Consider the following 16,717-nt stretch of genomic DNA (forward strand, 5'->3'; position numbering starts at 1 on the left):
GACGTTGATTTATTTTAAGTAACGAAGAAAGCCCTCCTTCTTTCATTTAGAGATATCAGAGCTATTTATGGCTTCCCTGGTTACTGTATAAATTACCTTACTGGAAACTGTTCAAGTTTTGAAAAGGACAAAGGTGCAAGAATATTAATCATTTACTTGATAGCTCGAATGAACGTCAGAAAAGTAATCACGAAAAACGGGAGGGATTTGATTCGACGAAGAAACAGCTTATTACCACCAGCTTCTTTTTTACTCTGGGGTAAGTTCATCCCCGAGATGCAAATTAATTGCTTCGTGGAGTAACCATTTCTGTCGCCAATGCTTCCATCAAGTGTAAGTGCATTCGTCTAGAATGTCGTTAGAGTGACAAAGGCAAGAGGGATTCGTGGAGAGGTATCATCGTTTAAATGATGCGGTATATGTACCTTCTGTGCGAAGAGTGCAAACATCATTTGTGGGAAGCCTGCTGTGAGGTTACATGATCCGTTAACGCAATACGAAATATGTCTTTAAACCTTCCGACAGATGTAGGTTACACTAAAAGATGTGGATGTAATCGTAGCCTAACACGAATTGGTGTGATGTAATATAAAACCTAGGTTACATACAAAACCCGTGGGGAATCAAAAATACAATCGTAAATAAATTATTAGAGGCAACAAATTAAGATTTGAAAATTGGTGAAATGAGACAAACGTCAGCGTTGAGGTAGCTTTTTAAATCCAAGTTCTTTGATATGTGTAGGAGATGTGGAAAACGATGCTTTATTGTTGTTTTCAAAAATCAAAACATACATTAATAAAATACGTAATTTAAATAATCGAATGTAGTGCTGCGCTGTACATATACGATTTCATAAATGTTTTATTTTCTCTGAAATGAAATATTTCCATATAAGCCTCGAAAGCTGACGTAAGAAGTACGAGTAGAGAAAATATATAGATAGGCTAAAATGTCTTTTGAGCGTTGAAGACGAAATTTTAGCAGAAGAAGGTACACGTAACAAGAAGTACCTTGACTATAGTTGTTGTTATGTATACAAATTTAAAAGTTTACATTATGCTAAATAAACTTTACATAGTTAATTAAGGCAATTTAAGATATTAAATTACAGCACTATAAGTGGTTGCTTTGAAGTTGATCCAGAACTATTCAAAAGCTGATGAAGATCGACCCTTTACATTAAATTGTCCTCTCAAAATATTATTTTACGACCTTGAATCTGTAATAATCTATATAACGTTTAATACTCCCAACTCCCACGGCAATAGATGCTTAGCTCTAGTGGCTCAATCCCGGCACGGCGGCACAGCAGTTTAAGCTTTATATCTCACCGTTGATGATATTTGGAGATTAGGAGGTTCGGATGAAGATAAATCCGTCGCGTGGTAATGCTTTGTATACACAACCTGCATTATTTCAGTTATTTACGTCAACGATGTCTTCATCTACGTACTGTGGCACAAAGACATACTATGCATGTATCACTAAAGTCATGCAAGACTTAGTGAAATGTGTTTTTAATACAAAATGAATCAAAGTACATGACGTTTTTTTGTCCCTGATATTTTTAATTATAATTGTTTTTTCGTAAATGAGATGTTTTGCTTCACATAAAGGGCGGTTCTAAAAGTGTTTAATCCCTTAAAAAAAAAGGATTCATACTACGGGATGTCTCGTTAGATCATTGAAAGACAGTCAACATATAGCCTATTTATGGAATTCTATTTACTTTGGCTCTCCCCAAAGGCTACCTGCCTGAAATACCTCATTTGTATCATGAATCGAAATTTAGACACTTTACCCCAACATCAAGTCAATGCACATTTGTACATAACTGTTGCTGAAACGGCAGGAAGTTGTTTAGTTTGAGAATAGCGCTTCGGGATTACTGAGTAACTGCCCTAGAATGCTAATACTATTTTTCTTAAAAACGTATAAAAAAATGTACACGCCAGCGACCTCTCGTGGAAGTACTTATAGTTCTTTACAATGATATAGTCTTAACCGAGGCTATACCCAATGGTACTTTAATTCAAAATATCTGACATCTTTACGTACCCTTTTTAAGGTCCTTCATCCAAAGAGTTGGATAGCAATTTATGAAGCCAAATTAGGATGAAGTCTCGTGTTTTTGATACAGAAGGGATATCATAGTTGCAGCGGCTGATTGCCGTATCGGTATACCTGTATACCAGGCGGGAACCAACGCTCGGCTGGCTTTGAGGCGCAGAATTCGCAGCAAGGTTAAAGTACCGAAGACGCCGATTTTCAAGTGGGACACCAACATTTTTTTGAAATGAAACGGTCTCTTACTTAAATTTAAATTAAGTCCTTCTTTAATGACTAGATCCTTTGGATATATAGACAAAGGGGTCTCCAAGTAGTTGTAAAGATGGCATGGCTTGTATAAGAATGTTACAATTCTGATGATTTGAAGCAACTTTCGATAAGTAGTAAGCTGCCCTTGTATATAACATTTACTACAATCACGGTCCGTCAGCACTCGAATGTTGAGTGAAAATCCCGCTTCGACTGGCAATTGATCTTGCGTGCCAAAGTGAAAATGTTGATAATCAACGATAAGCAAAACTTTAAAGGTACTAACTCAAATGACTAAAACTGGAATATTAGATTATTTGGGAAGTAACAGTGCTACAATCTGCGGTGCATTGTCCATTTGTTATACTGAAAATCATATTACAAATATACTCTATATAGAAACTTCCCAAAGTCTAAAGGATGTTTCGTCGCTCATTCAGAAAATTCATTGTTTCGGCTAATTTGTGGTTGAATAAAGACATTTCTCGGATATTGAGGATTTTTTTAAAACCTCCTGACGGAAAGCCGCGGACGGAAAGTTTTGCCCGGGCCTCACTTTGCCCATCGGTGATATGTGTAGTGCAGTGGAACTAATGTCATGCCTCTGGTCAGAGAACCGCTTTGACAAGGGAGTGAAGTGTGGCCCAAAGGTTCGCTCTTATATAGTGCAAGAAGTTTCAATAAAAGTATCATATCCAATTGACCCAATTTGGAAACTCAAATTGTATTATACAATCCATGTTTTATTCACACATGGGTATCACTATATATGGTTATATTTCAGTGGCGTAGGAAGGTACTTTTGAGTGGGGGGCTGAAGACTGATGGCCGGCCTGGGGGAGGGGTCTAAGGGGAGGGGGTGTTCCCTCCCCTTTGGAATTTTTTGCATTTCCAGGTGGCCTCAGATGCAATTTGGTGAAATATAGCACACTTCAACACCCACTCTATTTTGTAAACTTAATTTTGTATTTTCACCTGGCCGTAGATGCAATTTGGTGCTCCAAATGAGATTTTTTTCTCATTTGGAAATGAAAAGGGGTTTTCTGACTTGCGAACCGGGGGGGCGGAATGATACTTCCGCCCCTCCACATTTTTCACTGGGGGGGGCCGGCGCCCCCCCAGCCCCCCCCCCCGGTTCCTACGCCCTTGTTATATTTGCATCCTCGATGGAGGTTAACTCGATCACATTTCGTGCTTCTCTCATGTTCATATGTTTACATTATTAATGGTCATGTAATATTCTTTCTCTCTGAAATGCATATTGATGTTTCACTAGATTGGAAGTCTCCTAACGTGTTGTTTTCCTTTCTCTCCATGGCCTTCATTTCTCTGTCATTTGATATTTACCAGTGTAGAGGAAGCAATATTGGCGGTAGGCGAAAAATCCGGCACCGCTTCCTTTATGCTTGTGGGAGATTTGAGTTAACCTGACGAAGTGAGAGAGAAATTTGGCACTAAACCGAGAATGGTATATTTCACTGACATTGGAGAGAGTCAACCTAGAAAACAAAAGATAATTTCTAAGAGGCCTTTCAAAGTAATAATTCAACGTCGTCCAATTTCGTCAATTTTTGTAGGGTCTGAAGTGCAATTTGTTTCCCGTAGCTGTGTTTGTTCTTTCTGTCATTTCACGGTGGAATGTAAACAGTGTGAAACAACGTCATAGTAATCATGGTGAAAGCTTCTATATTGCAGAATTAACATGAGCAAAATCCATCTCCATTACATGTAGACTTACGCTGTAGACTTACTCAAGTCGTTGTGTTTTAGGGAACATTAACTCTGCGTTATCTCCTAAATATGATGGAATAAGAACTGTCTTACCTGTTTGGGGTAATTGGCTGATCACAATTATCTCTATCACGATAACCAACGATGGTGCATGTTGGATTTGTGTCCCTCTAAGTAACACGTTTATTTTTATCTTTGAAGTGTGATCGATGCGGATGGTCTGAGCCAGAATTCATGACCCAGTACACAAATTTGATTAGGAAGCCAATCCATCTGGGCAACGGCGTTAAAGTCCTCGGAATCGGTGCTACTTCTTTCCATTCCATGACAGATTATTTAAGTTGACAAGAAAAGAGCAAAGTTTTAAAGCGTTGAGGAAAGTTTCGTGATACGTTTGAGGCGGAACGCGTTTACGTTCTATGGGAGAACCAACCATACATTGAAATTGACGCTGTCACGTGTTAATGTCATACAGTGTATGAACTTAAAATGTAAACCATGTTGCGAAATAATGTGATTAAAGTATACATTTTTAATATAAGAAAGTTGACATTTCTGGAATAATCGCATTACCTTTTACGATCTATGAAGAGAATTGCGCACATATCTGTGCCGATTAGTATATGCATTACGTAGGTAGAGGTGGGCTCGAGTGGGTTGGAGAATAGGTATCAAATACTGTCCTGTTTCGTGTCTAATGCGACGTGTATGGTATAGGGTCAAACAACTTCCACCCAACCCCACCCACTGTACTACATAAATGACTGCTCCGCATATATACATTGCAGTAATAAATGAAGTAACAGCAACATCAGGAACAACAACATAAATATAAACAACTACTTTAATCCGACATTTCTGGTCTATATGATAAAAACGTAAACGAACTTTATACTTTCTATATCCTATTAGCATGTCCGTTCCCTTTGGCTTTTTTTTATCATACTTTAAGCTGTGAAGGGCATAATTTGAATTTTAAAGTTCTTTGCTGTACTTCTTCATTAGATGAAAGCCGACCAGTTCATAAGACCGTAAAAGGTCACTTCAAAAATGTCAAGAGTCACGCTTTAATAGAATTAAGAAGCGTTGACGTTATTTGAAGGTGTGAAAAATCTATAAGTACAGTAAATAAACCAATCCGTTGATGGGAGTTGAAGTGACCGCTGAAGGGAAACTGGCATAATTTTTTGCAAACTTCGGGCGTTATATGACGTCATTTTCCCATTTTCCATGGCTATAAAATAGTATCGGCTGATTATTACCTGGCTTTAAGGACTAGAACTTAGTCAGTGTAGCCTAATGTGAGTCAAAGTAAGATCTGTAGACCCAGTGAGATACCTTGGTTATCTCGCAAAGTGTAGAAGAAGACCTAAACTTACAGTGAATGTTATTTTATAGAATTAGATTTACAGCAACTTCGCCAAGAAAGCAAGCATGTGAAGCGAAACAATTTACATTTTTTCTTGTCACTCTGTTGTTTCGGGAAGGTCAGCATCGAAAGAAGCATGCAATATTGTAACCTCCTTGCAATCCATAAATGTAAACCCAGTTAGTTTTATTGATTACATTTATATTTAATTTACATGGAATTCCATGGCAACTGCAGGCCTATACTTTCCCCAGACTTTAACCACCTGCTAAAACAACATGCCTGTGTATAATAAATCTACTGGCTAAAATCAATTCCCACTTGCTTCTTCCTGCATGAATTAACACAAAAGCAACATTAGTTTACACTTGTTAACAGTGAAATGAACTGGCATTTAACATTTAAAGAGTCTGCATTTTCAAGGCCTCAAATGTGTGTGAAAATTGCGTTAGCTGATAGCTCATTGATTATAAGTTGATTTAAGTGGAACCTGTTTGGATATATGTAAGGAAATTGAAACAATTATTTTATCGGGGTACATGTCAGCAAGAAGCCACAAGACCTTGACATACATGGTGTAATTTGCTCTAATATATCATATTATATAACGCTGAAAGTGAGAGATAATTAATGGATTTGTGTGACACCTCTCTGTACATCAGGTTTGGAAAGGTGCATTGTGGGTAACTCGGGTGGTAGAGCACATCAATAATACTCTTTGTATGTTTTCTATATTTGATTTGTTTCTGCATAATATAATGGAATGACTCAGACATTCAAGCACCACCCAAAATAAAGAATATATAACATTCATATTCTCAAAGTTTGATGTTAATCATTGTTTTAATTTAACTGGATGTAATAAGCATGCATGTGTTGAGGATTACTGCAAACAGATAGAAAAGACTGACCGCCCTCAACCATTTGTCATTTCCCTTGGAAACAACAGACTATCACCACAGCAGTCAATCGTGATCATAGAGAGATGACCCATACTACAACCATTATTCTGAGCAGCTGTTGCCTTTTGTTTCAAGAGTCACTAATTCGTGGATCTCTTTCCAGTCCCAGTGTAGAGGAGCCTGCAGGGATTATATTTCAATTGGTAATTTGATACCTTGGTGCCATTGAAAACAGCGCAATAAGTGCATTCAGGGCTTGCGTACGAAACCATACTGGTTAGAGTCACCAAGAATGGGCCGTGGTAACAGGCAAGCGTTATATGTTAGTTCATGCTAAACAAGATTTATGCAGAAAAAAACAACACCGTTAAAAATGGCTGTGCATGTTCGTAAAACCATGTGAAACAAGATTTGTTATTTTGTTGTTATACTCATCTTGTAAGATGCTGATGTTGCTTTTAAATGTTAATCAAACAAGATTCATGTTTGATTACTGTAAGTAAAGAGTATTTCATCATCATGAAATGGATGCCTGGTTGTGAAAAGGAATATGATAATATGTACACATCTTCTAAAAGTGTGTGCAAGCCCAATTTATTAACGTGCGCGTTCCTTTATCATTATCAGAGCAAAATACCCCTATGTTATTTACACTCATCTCTAATCGTGGTTAATATTAACATATACTGATTAAAATTAAATTTGGATTACACCCTCAATAGATTGGATGTATTTAACAGTTGGTTTCTTTCAAATTATCTGTATGGTAACAATTATCGTTTTGATATTTAATGGTTATCTTCCAACTAATGAAAATATTATTCAATTATGCAAATTTGAAAACATGGCATGATTGGATGAGTCACCAATTAACAAACAGGTGGAAAGGTATTGCTTGTTTCTTGCTGTCTTTTGTAAAAAAAAAAGTCTTCAGATTGATATTTTAGTTATTCACAAAGACGGTAGTTTAAGCTGTTTTAAATTGGGTGCGAAAAGGAAATATTGAAATATTTAATGAGGGTTGATTGAGTATTAATTCTGTAAGAAACTAAGTTAAATAGAAGTCCAATGCAAAATCTTACCATTTTATATAGGCAACGTCAAATTTTCAGCATTTATTTTTCACAGTAACATTGTTAAAGAAGAAGAAGAAGAAGATGTTTTCATTTGTGTTGTGGTTGTGTCCTTAACATACTTTAGTATTTTGTGGCAATGCTTGTAAGCTTCTTTACGTTTTGAAGCTATTCAACCAACCGTTGGGTATGACAAAATAGTCAACTTTTCGGTAAAACTGATACTGATACGTCATTTCGGCCACAGTCAGATGAAAAGAGGAAGAAGCATTTTCCTTACAAGAACGCAGCGTCACAGCTGCAAGTTCTCCGCCGAATAGAAAGAGACGCAAAAGTAGGAAGAACAGAGACACAACCCAACCTAATTACCATGTTGTGTAAAGATGTTCTTACCTTTCTTTTGTTTGTGTGTGTGCGTTTGTTTTTCTATCTGACCGAGGACTTGAACAAAAGAATTGCAGGTCCTCGGTTGTGATTTCTAAAGAATCACCACGTCCTCGGAAGAATTTCTATTGTATGGGGTATTGTTAAGGTTAGGGTACGTGGATTTGAACAATGGAAAATACAATGGTGTCCTCGGTTGGAATGTAAAACCAACATGCGTGTTTGCGTGTACAGATTCCTCCACAAGATCTGTTGCATGAAAATCTTCTTGTGTATCGCATTGTTTATTCAGTTTTCTTCACTTGTTTATTCTATTTTATTTTGATTCTTCAAGCTAAAATGGAACTTGACGTATATCCTTCGTTTTCTTTAACAAAATATCTACATTGCTCGAAGCGTACGTCGATCAATTCACTACATAACTTCCGGTTTTCCACAACTATCGGAAACCCTGTAATGAAAATACCGCCGATGGCAAATCTTGACTCTCGCATCAAATCCATCAAATTTCGGTAAACTGATGAACATTTAACTGAGCTATTTCTTTTTTATGATCTATGCCTTGAGTCGCCTCGCCATAGAAAAGTACACAACATTTCAATTTTTGAAAGGAAGGGAAATGGGGTAGCGGGAAGGGAGTACTTTATTCCAACCTATTCTGAGTAATGTAGAAAATCCATTACACATTTAATTCAATCAGGCGATATAGGAACTCATATGTCTGTTGAAATGACGTGAAGTAAAGTACAGTACAATCTCAACAAAATGCTTCTGATGCAAGTTCTGAATTCTGATCTCATGTTCGCTTGGAATCATAAATGTGAAGGTTCATCTATTCAGAACTTGTTAATAAAATTCAGAAAGGCCTAAGAATTGTCAGCTTCAAACATTACTACAAACGTTATTGCCACCCTCCAGGGCCGGATCCAGGACTTTAGAAAGGAGGGTTATATTCCTGGGGTCGTTGAAGCTAGCACCCATGTAAGTGGGTCTTAGGTTCCTTCCACCCTATGCCCCTAGCCCCCCCCCTCTCTCTCTCTCAAGTGAAATTTTACACGTTAAAATGTATATTCTGAGGCATATTTTTGGCGACTTTTTTGTCCACCTCGGCCAAACATAAACGCCTGATAAACTATCTGTAGGTTATGTATGTAGGTTATGTATGTAGGTATGTATGTATGTATGTAGGTATGTATGTTAGGTTATCTGTAGGTTATGTATATTACAGTTAATACAGAGTATAATGTTGTATGCGCACAGTCATGTTAATTACGTCATTATCTTTTATTTCAATTATCACTACAATTTGAAACATACAAATGTCATCTATGTTTCAAATCGCGTTTACGTGTGAATTATATATATGTATATAGATCCATACTGGTTATTAACATATATGGTCTATGTTATATCTGATTGTGTTCATTCCTTTGTTATATTAAACACTTTAACTCATTCTTCAGTCATAGAAATGTAGATGAATGGAGGTTTATTTCCAAACTTTGAAGTGGAAGTTAGGTGTATAATTCGTACCACAATCTTTATATTGACTGAAAGTTGAAAATAAATCAGATTTCCTGGTTTTAATGATACTTTATGGTAACTATAGTTATGCATGCAAATATTCCATGGATGTCGACATTTTTATTTTAGGGGACTTAACAAATATTACCATGCATTTGACACCCAACCCCAACAGTTCATATGTTCTTGACGATAGACAATTTTCCTTAAACTTTGCCGCCAGACGAGACTAAATGGAACATCTTTCGCCGTCAACATCATATCTTCAACATAAATCTGTCCTCCAACCCCCCCCCCCCCTCCCTTCCCCATCCCAAAGCTTGATGCAAGCATTTGCTTGACGTTGTTACATCCCCGTATGGCCTTATAGTTGCAATTTATACGGTTTGTTTTTTAATTATATCTTCTTTAGAAAGCACTTATACCACTCAAAGACGATGGAATGACTTTATTAATATTGCATTTTAAATGCTGAAGCCTGATATTATGTTCCGATTTTTTTCAAACATTCTACTCTATTTTCATAAGTTATTTAAGGGGGAATTCCAGGAGCTTCAGGGTAGACAAAAAATAGATATAGGATAAAATTATCTGACCTGATTCTACAGTGAATTCGTTAGGGAAGTTTTCCTCGTTGCTAAGATGTTTGTCTCTGGTTTTATCGGCTCAATCGATAGAAATCACCCTCAGGAGTTTTGTCAGAGATATCGTCTTTTCAAGCAGACTTCTTTTAAATAAAAAGATGTACTTTGCCTCAATACTAAAGGTGTCGATAATTAGGCCAGCCACTAAAATGTACCCAACAAATAGGGGGAATTGAATTTTTCTTTGGACTGCTTTCGGGCAGAGTTTGTACATTATTGATTAAAAGAAGTCTAAAGTCTGCAGGACAAAAATGCGACAATTTCTTGAAGAAAAAAGTAAGATTACAAAGATCCTGTGAAAAAATACATTAATACATACATACATACATCATAATAATTTACGTTTTCGAGTTATTTATACAAACCTAAATCCAAGAAGAGAGAAAAATTCAATTTTGAAAGTCAAGCCAAAAGTTTAAAGGTATTCAAATTTCTGCCAATTTTGATGGAAACGAATTGTATAAAGGTTAACTTTCAGATTATAAAATATTACATATCCCCATTGAATGAATTCGCATCACTAAACAGGCTGGTGTATGTGAACTTGTAAAAGCTATCTCGATTTTCTTGATTAACTTTTTTTTTGGCTTAATGTATTCTGCCTTGAGTCCAGGCTTGGCGCGTGGCGAGTGGGGGGAGGGAGGGGGGTGGAGGGACTCAGGGCATACAACCTCGGAGGTTTAACTAGGTGCCCGTGGACACATGGAATAAATAATCATGTAATCTCATTTTCATAATACTTAAGGGTAAATAAAAACTTCCAGATAACTAGCACTCAACGCCCTATACTTGTATCGCTGTCTAACGATGTTAATATTTATGATTTCCTGTTGTTATCACAATTTCAATTCTATTGAATGCTTACGACTCAGTTATATACGTTTCATTATAATTCCGTGTGATCCAGTACCTTCTCAACGAAGGCTCACTAACACAATTTAACGCGCGAAGGCTCCTCTATATATATAAATTTGGATTAACTGCTGACTTTAAGAGATTGAATATTAGCTAGACATATAGTTGTTGGAAAGTAAATTATCTTTTACGTTTGTTCTATTTAATAATATTCAAATCAATAGTCAGAAGTTATTAGAGCAATATTGCTATATATTTGCATGAAACCTTGATCAATTTCAAATATGAAAATTCTCAATAGAAAGTAAACAAAACACCGGATAATTAAAAAAGGGTACCGATTGCTTGTATGTTGCATGAACACGAGAATGAAACTCACGCAGGCAATTTTATGGGGTTTTGCGATCTATAGGTTTATCGCTCTTGCTGTTAAAATTCAAAATAACTTAAAGAGGAAGTGTTTTGTTAAATTAAAAAAAAACCAATTGAACGATGATGACACGTACCCTGGAAACGTCGAGTCATTGGCGAGTGTTTTTCATATTTAAGAACCGGACCAAATCAAGATTGAATACAATATAGATCTTTGTCTATAGATGAGATTAAAATATTTGTGGCTTTATTGTATTCTTGATTAATTTGTAAGCATTCTTGGTACATAAAGCTACAATGTCAATCAGCAAATGCAGAAACAAATTTTATAATACGAATACTGCTGTCCTTGTTGTCGTTAATTTTTAATGTTACCATTAATATATAGCTGTAGATGATACTGCAGTATATTGTTGTATAGAAGCCTTCAACATTGTTTACACCGTCATCATTGCATTGATGGTTCACTATCATTAAAGCTGGTCGTTCGATTCCTTTTAGAAACGTTTTTCGACTTCATTCCAAAAAAAAAATATTTCAGACTATAATATTGACACAGCAAGCATTGCAAGTTGAATATTACTGTCATACGTAATTGAGTAAAAACGTTAAAATGTAAACAACCATGGTAATACGATTGTGAGGAAAACCTAACACCTACACAATCACTGCCTTACGTAGTGAGCAAAACCTAAAACGTGAACAACTATTGTCAAGCGTAACATGGATAAATAACCACGGTAATACGTGTAGTGATGAAAACGTAAAATGAAAAGAGAGGTTTAATCTAATGTAACCTGTATAGTTGTTCAGCACATATCTTAAAAGCCTGTATGGCGCAGTTCAGGGGGTAGGAGCCGGGGGGGGGGGGGGCACTGGGGCCCCCACACTTTTTTCCCTCCAAAATAGCAAATGTGTAATACTGGCAAGTAATATGCGCCCCTTTGATGAAGAACTGTCTTTTGGATATCTCAAGCCTTTGTTAAGTGTAATATTTTATTTTAATTATTTAATTTTAATCTGTACGTGCTATTTTTAAAATGGCATCCCATATCTTTTTGTAGAACGGTTAACAATATAAACAATCTCAATAAATAGTATTGATAGCATACTAACACATCATATATATTTAAGTGGTATGGCCGGTGTGTATCGGTTTATAGTATAACGAGTGGTGGTTGTGGAATGAGAAAGTTCCCCTCTGATGCAAATAATCAAAGTATAATATAATATCTACTATATCGTCAGATCAAAACTAGGTTATTGGTACAATTCTCTGTTTTTTCTCCTTGAGGCAAACGGCTCATTAAGATTAATGAAACTCACGAGGATATAAGATCAAAACATACCCTGAATCTATTCCATCATTCAGCTTGATAGCACTTAGGAAATTTGCCAGAAGATTAATATCAGTGATTCGTAAGAAACGAAAACACGAAAATAATTTGGGTTAGAAATTTGTAAGAGAGAAAATCATAGGGATTGTATATTTGAATTAATGGTTTGGATTTTTTCAGCTGGAAAACAGAATGATAAGCTTGATTAATTGGCTTTGTTATTCTGAACCATTTTTGGACCGTGAAATAGATTGTTGTTATCTGTTCGACTTTGCTGTAAGTAAAGACTTGATGAGGTTTAAGTCCAGTTGAGTTCAAAATTTGTGAACAAAATGACGACGGCTGGCAATGTTATAGTTACAAGGAGTGTAAGGGCTCAAGTTAGCATTTAGCTGTAGGAGACGTCGATAAGGTACCAACTTCGCTCTTATCCGACGATCTTGTATATGTATATCAATGGCTCGATACAATACCAATATTACAGGCCAGTGGCGTAGGAAGGTACTTTTGAGTGGGGGGGCTGAAGACTGATGGCCAGCCTGGGGGAGGGGTCTAAGGGGAGGGGGTGTCCCCCTCCCCTTTGGAATTTTTTGCATTTCCAGGTGGCCTCAGATGCAATTTGGTGCAATATAGCACACTTCAACACCCACTCCATTTTGTAAACTTAATTTTGTATTTTCACCTGGCCTTAGATGCAATTTGGTGCTCCAAATGAGATTTTTTTTCTCATTTGGAAATGAAAAAGGGGTTTTCTGACTTGCGAACCGGGGGGGCGGAATGATACTTCCGCCCCTCCACATTTTTCACTGGGGGGCTGGCGCCCCCCCCCCCCCCCAGCCCCCCCCCGGTTTCTACGCCCTTGTTACAGGCGCTAACACACATAGCTTGGAAGGCTCAATACTTCGTAGTGTCTCTATCACAATAATGTATAAGTATCACATGGTCTGGTGCAGAATATCTTTAATTTCATAAGTCAAGTCACAATCCAGCACAAAATAACCGTCCTTCGGCGTTTATTAGTATAGTCCGTGTTGTATTTCTGTCCCACGTGTCATGTTTGCAAAATGTGAAGTTCAACAATTAACGTTACTGGAGTACTGATTTTAATACACAGACCATTAGGTCAATTGCTCAGATGAAGCACAAATCCAATGGGAAAACAGTAAAAAAACGTTTTTAGAGATTTAACGTAATTTAAAGGTAAAATCGCGACAACCGAAATTGCTACAAAAAGTTTACAAATTTTTGTTAATACTAATTTTGCTTGCTTGCTGGACTATAGTTTAAAGTCATCCTTTAAGAAAATGTTCAGATATTCAGTAAAGAGGTATCAGTAATCAATAATATTTCCAGTCCACTATGTATACCCCCTCTAAGACGCGTATACGGAAGACCATATATATATATATATATATATATATATATATCGTACTGTGATAACCAACAACTTTGGAATGCAGGGCTTACCTCTAACAATCAAGGCAACTACCATAAAGATATTTCGTCAGTCGATCATTTCAGTGTCGAGGCTAAAAAAAAACTTTACTAAAATACTAAATATTGTTTTGTTTTTTGTGGCTTCATTTACATATTTCGTCATCCTATACCCTCTCCAGAAAAACTTGAATCGAGATAGTTACATTAGATACTCAAATCACTCTACCCTAGAGCTAGCTCGTGGCGGTTAGTAATTAAGACAGGAAGCTAAGTAGATTGGGAGCATGATCACTGCAAAGAAAATGTACCTGTGATCGATTCTGTTCTCTTCTCTTCTGTTCTGTATTTTATATTTTTATATTTTTTGTAAAGCCGAAGGGTAAACATATAATTCATCTATCTCGTATATATTATGTCAGATTATCGAGTTACCAAGATGAGAATCTTATGCACTATTCTCAATGTTACGAAAACTCTCCGTGCATTCTTTATTACAAGAACATTGCACAAGTTGAAGGAAACCTTAGAACACTATACACTCTGCATTGTTGCAACAAACATCAGACAAAATTAAAATCCAGGTATTTCTTTCTGTCATTGTTGTTATGTATAAGTTTCATTTATTTTTGATGTAAGGGAATTATGGAAACGCTTGTGCATCTACCTCCACCCCCTCCACCCCCTCCCCCTCTCACCTTTCTTCACGCACAGAGACTACTGAAGATACATGTAATGTTTTTATGATTTGTCTGAAGAAATAACCTCTCATACCGTTACACATTTTGTTGCTTTTAAATATTACTGTTTAAATCTTTCTACTGTTGAGGTTGTTAACCAAGTTAACCTTAGATTCATTCTAATACCGTATCTATTTCTTGGGCTAAAAAACATCTCAACACTTAAACGATGGTGTATGTTTAAAACATAACAAGTTTTAATATCACATATTGTTTCCCCACGGCATGTTTTCCCTTGTTCTCAGACACTTCAAATTTTGCCTTATGTCTGGGTGGACTCTGAGACAAAATTTAAATACTACGATAGAGCAGCGGAATGTTCTATCTTAACATCAAATCGTACAAATATATTGTTATATGTTTGTACTATATATGGCTGTACAAACATATAACATATATGGTCATTGAACATACACAGTGTACACATTAAGATATATAGTTGTTTTATATTACGCCAGGACACCCCACTGATACTCTCATACCCCAAGTTTAATTTGAATTTGCTAAATACTTTAACATATATGAAAGGAGCCCTTTTTTGTGTGTCATCTCCAATTTCAAGGAATACACCTAACCTGCCATATTTGGCCTACTTTTACACCGTTCATTGGAGTAACCTTATCTACGCTACCAGAATTGGATATATAGTTTCGCGAGGTTCTCTATATTTTGCAAACAAATTCGAATCTAATTGATCCAACAAGCAAAATATGTTAACGTTGACTAAAATGAAGATATATTAGGGCCTTCATCGCTACCCTAGAGACGAAATTCAATAATGTTATAACACTTCATCGTTGTAACTATTCTGATAAAGGCTCATACCAACATCATATTTAACGTGCATGTAGATACAGATATGTGTACTAGTCGTTTAAGCACTGCAGCAGCCCCAATGAATATATGCAAGCAAATATTTCTCTAGTTACAACCAGATTAAACTATATAACAGGAATGACTGAGGGGAATAAAGCTCCCCTGTTTTGTATTGACGGAATGAATGGAAGTAGGTTTTTGATAATAGACTGCAACGCATACATATCTATACAGATTTAAATATGATGTGACGCAGCTGATATTAAAAAACAAACTGCGTAGTTACGCCACACGAATACAATGAAATGGTATACTGGTATGGATGTATAATTTATTGGTTGTCAGTAATTCACATTTGTTCAATAAAAACGGCAAAAATTAATAATCTGGCAATACTAACCATTTTAACTACCATAATAACACATTAGGATTTTTTTTACCGGTAGCTCTATTACTCGCAGTCGGGTAACTGCGGGTATATAAGTTGCCTAGAAAATATAATTTTCTGTATAAGCTTGAAACACTAGTGCATGCAACACGCCATTTGGAAGTTTGAATTATAAACACTGCAATAACTACAATATCCAACTGTGGCTATGACCACTTTCAGATCACGATTGGACGTTTGTCCTATAAGCTTTATTACAACTCCTATACATTTTTCTTGAATCAATCACAGCAGTCAGATGTGCCAATATACAACCAAAAAGCTTTTTTTGCGGTTCCTTGTTAGCTCGATCGATACAACAATAACCAAAATTTATGTAGGTTCGCAATTTATTTCTATGGAGAAAAATAGTTTCATCAGTATTTCATCTTTTTCTTAATGATGGTGTTACCCTATAGATTACTGTAAGGCTAAATCACTGGAATTTATATATAAAAAAAAATGATTATAGATATTGTTTTCACGTAGTCCTGAATTATTTGCTATCAGTGTAAACAGCACAGTGTTAAACCGTTTCGTGTGACAACCAGTTTCATTTCCACCCCGCCTCCTTCCCCACCCCTCCCTCCTTTCTCCTCTTTTCATGATTATTGACATCTTTATCTTCATGTTTAGTACCCTCTATTCCAATACGTCATGATAGTCTCGCTAAGCACAGACCTGCAAAACAGATTTTCCCGAAAAAGTCATTAGTCTGTATGTACGGTCGGCCTACTTCTATCGCAGCAAAGTTTTATACTTTCCCAGATGTTCTAACCCTCGATAT

The 16,717-nt window shown here is 36.3% G+C and overlaps 1 protein-coding gene across 1 annotated transcript in view; it reads left to right on the forward strand.

Annotated features, from left to right (window-relative positions):
- Window positions 1–238: 238 nt before the first annotated feature.
- Window positions 239–16,717, forward strand: part of LOC139961668 (uncharacterized) — a 61,515-nt gene continuing 45,036 nt past the window's right edge. Inside the window, exon 1 of the mRNA XM_071961052.1 lies at window positions 239–259. The gene's annotated coding sequence lies outside the window, so the exon portion shown is untranslated. The remainder of the gene's footprint in view (window positions 260–16,717) is intronic.

Source organism: Apostichopus japonicus, chromosome 20 (genome assembly GCF_037975245.1).
Source record: "Apostichopus japonicus isolate 1M-3 chromosome 20, ASM3797524v1, whole genome shotgun sequence".
In the NCBI taxonomy this organism is placed as follows: Eukaryota; Metazoa; Echinodermata; class Holothuroidea; order Aspidochirotida; family Stichopodidae; genus Apostichopus; species Apostichopus japonicus.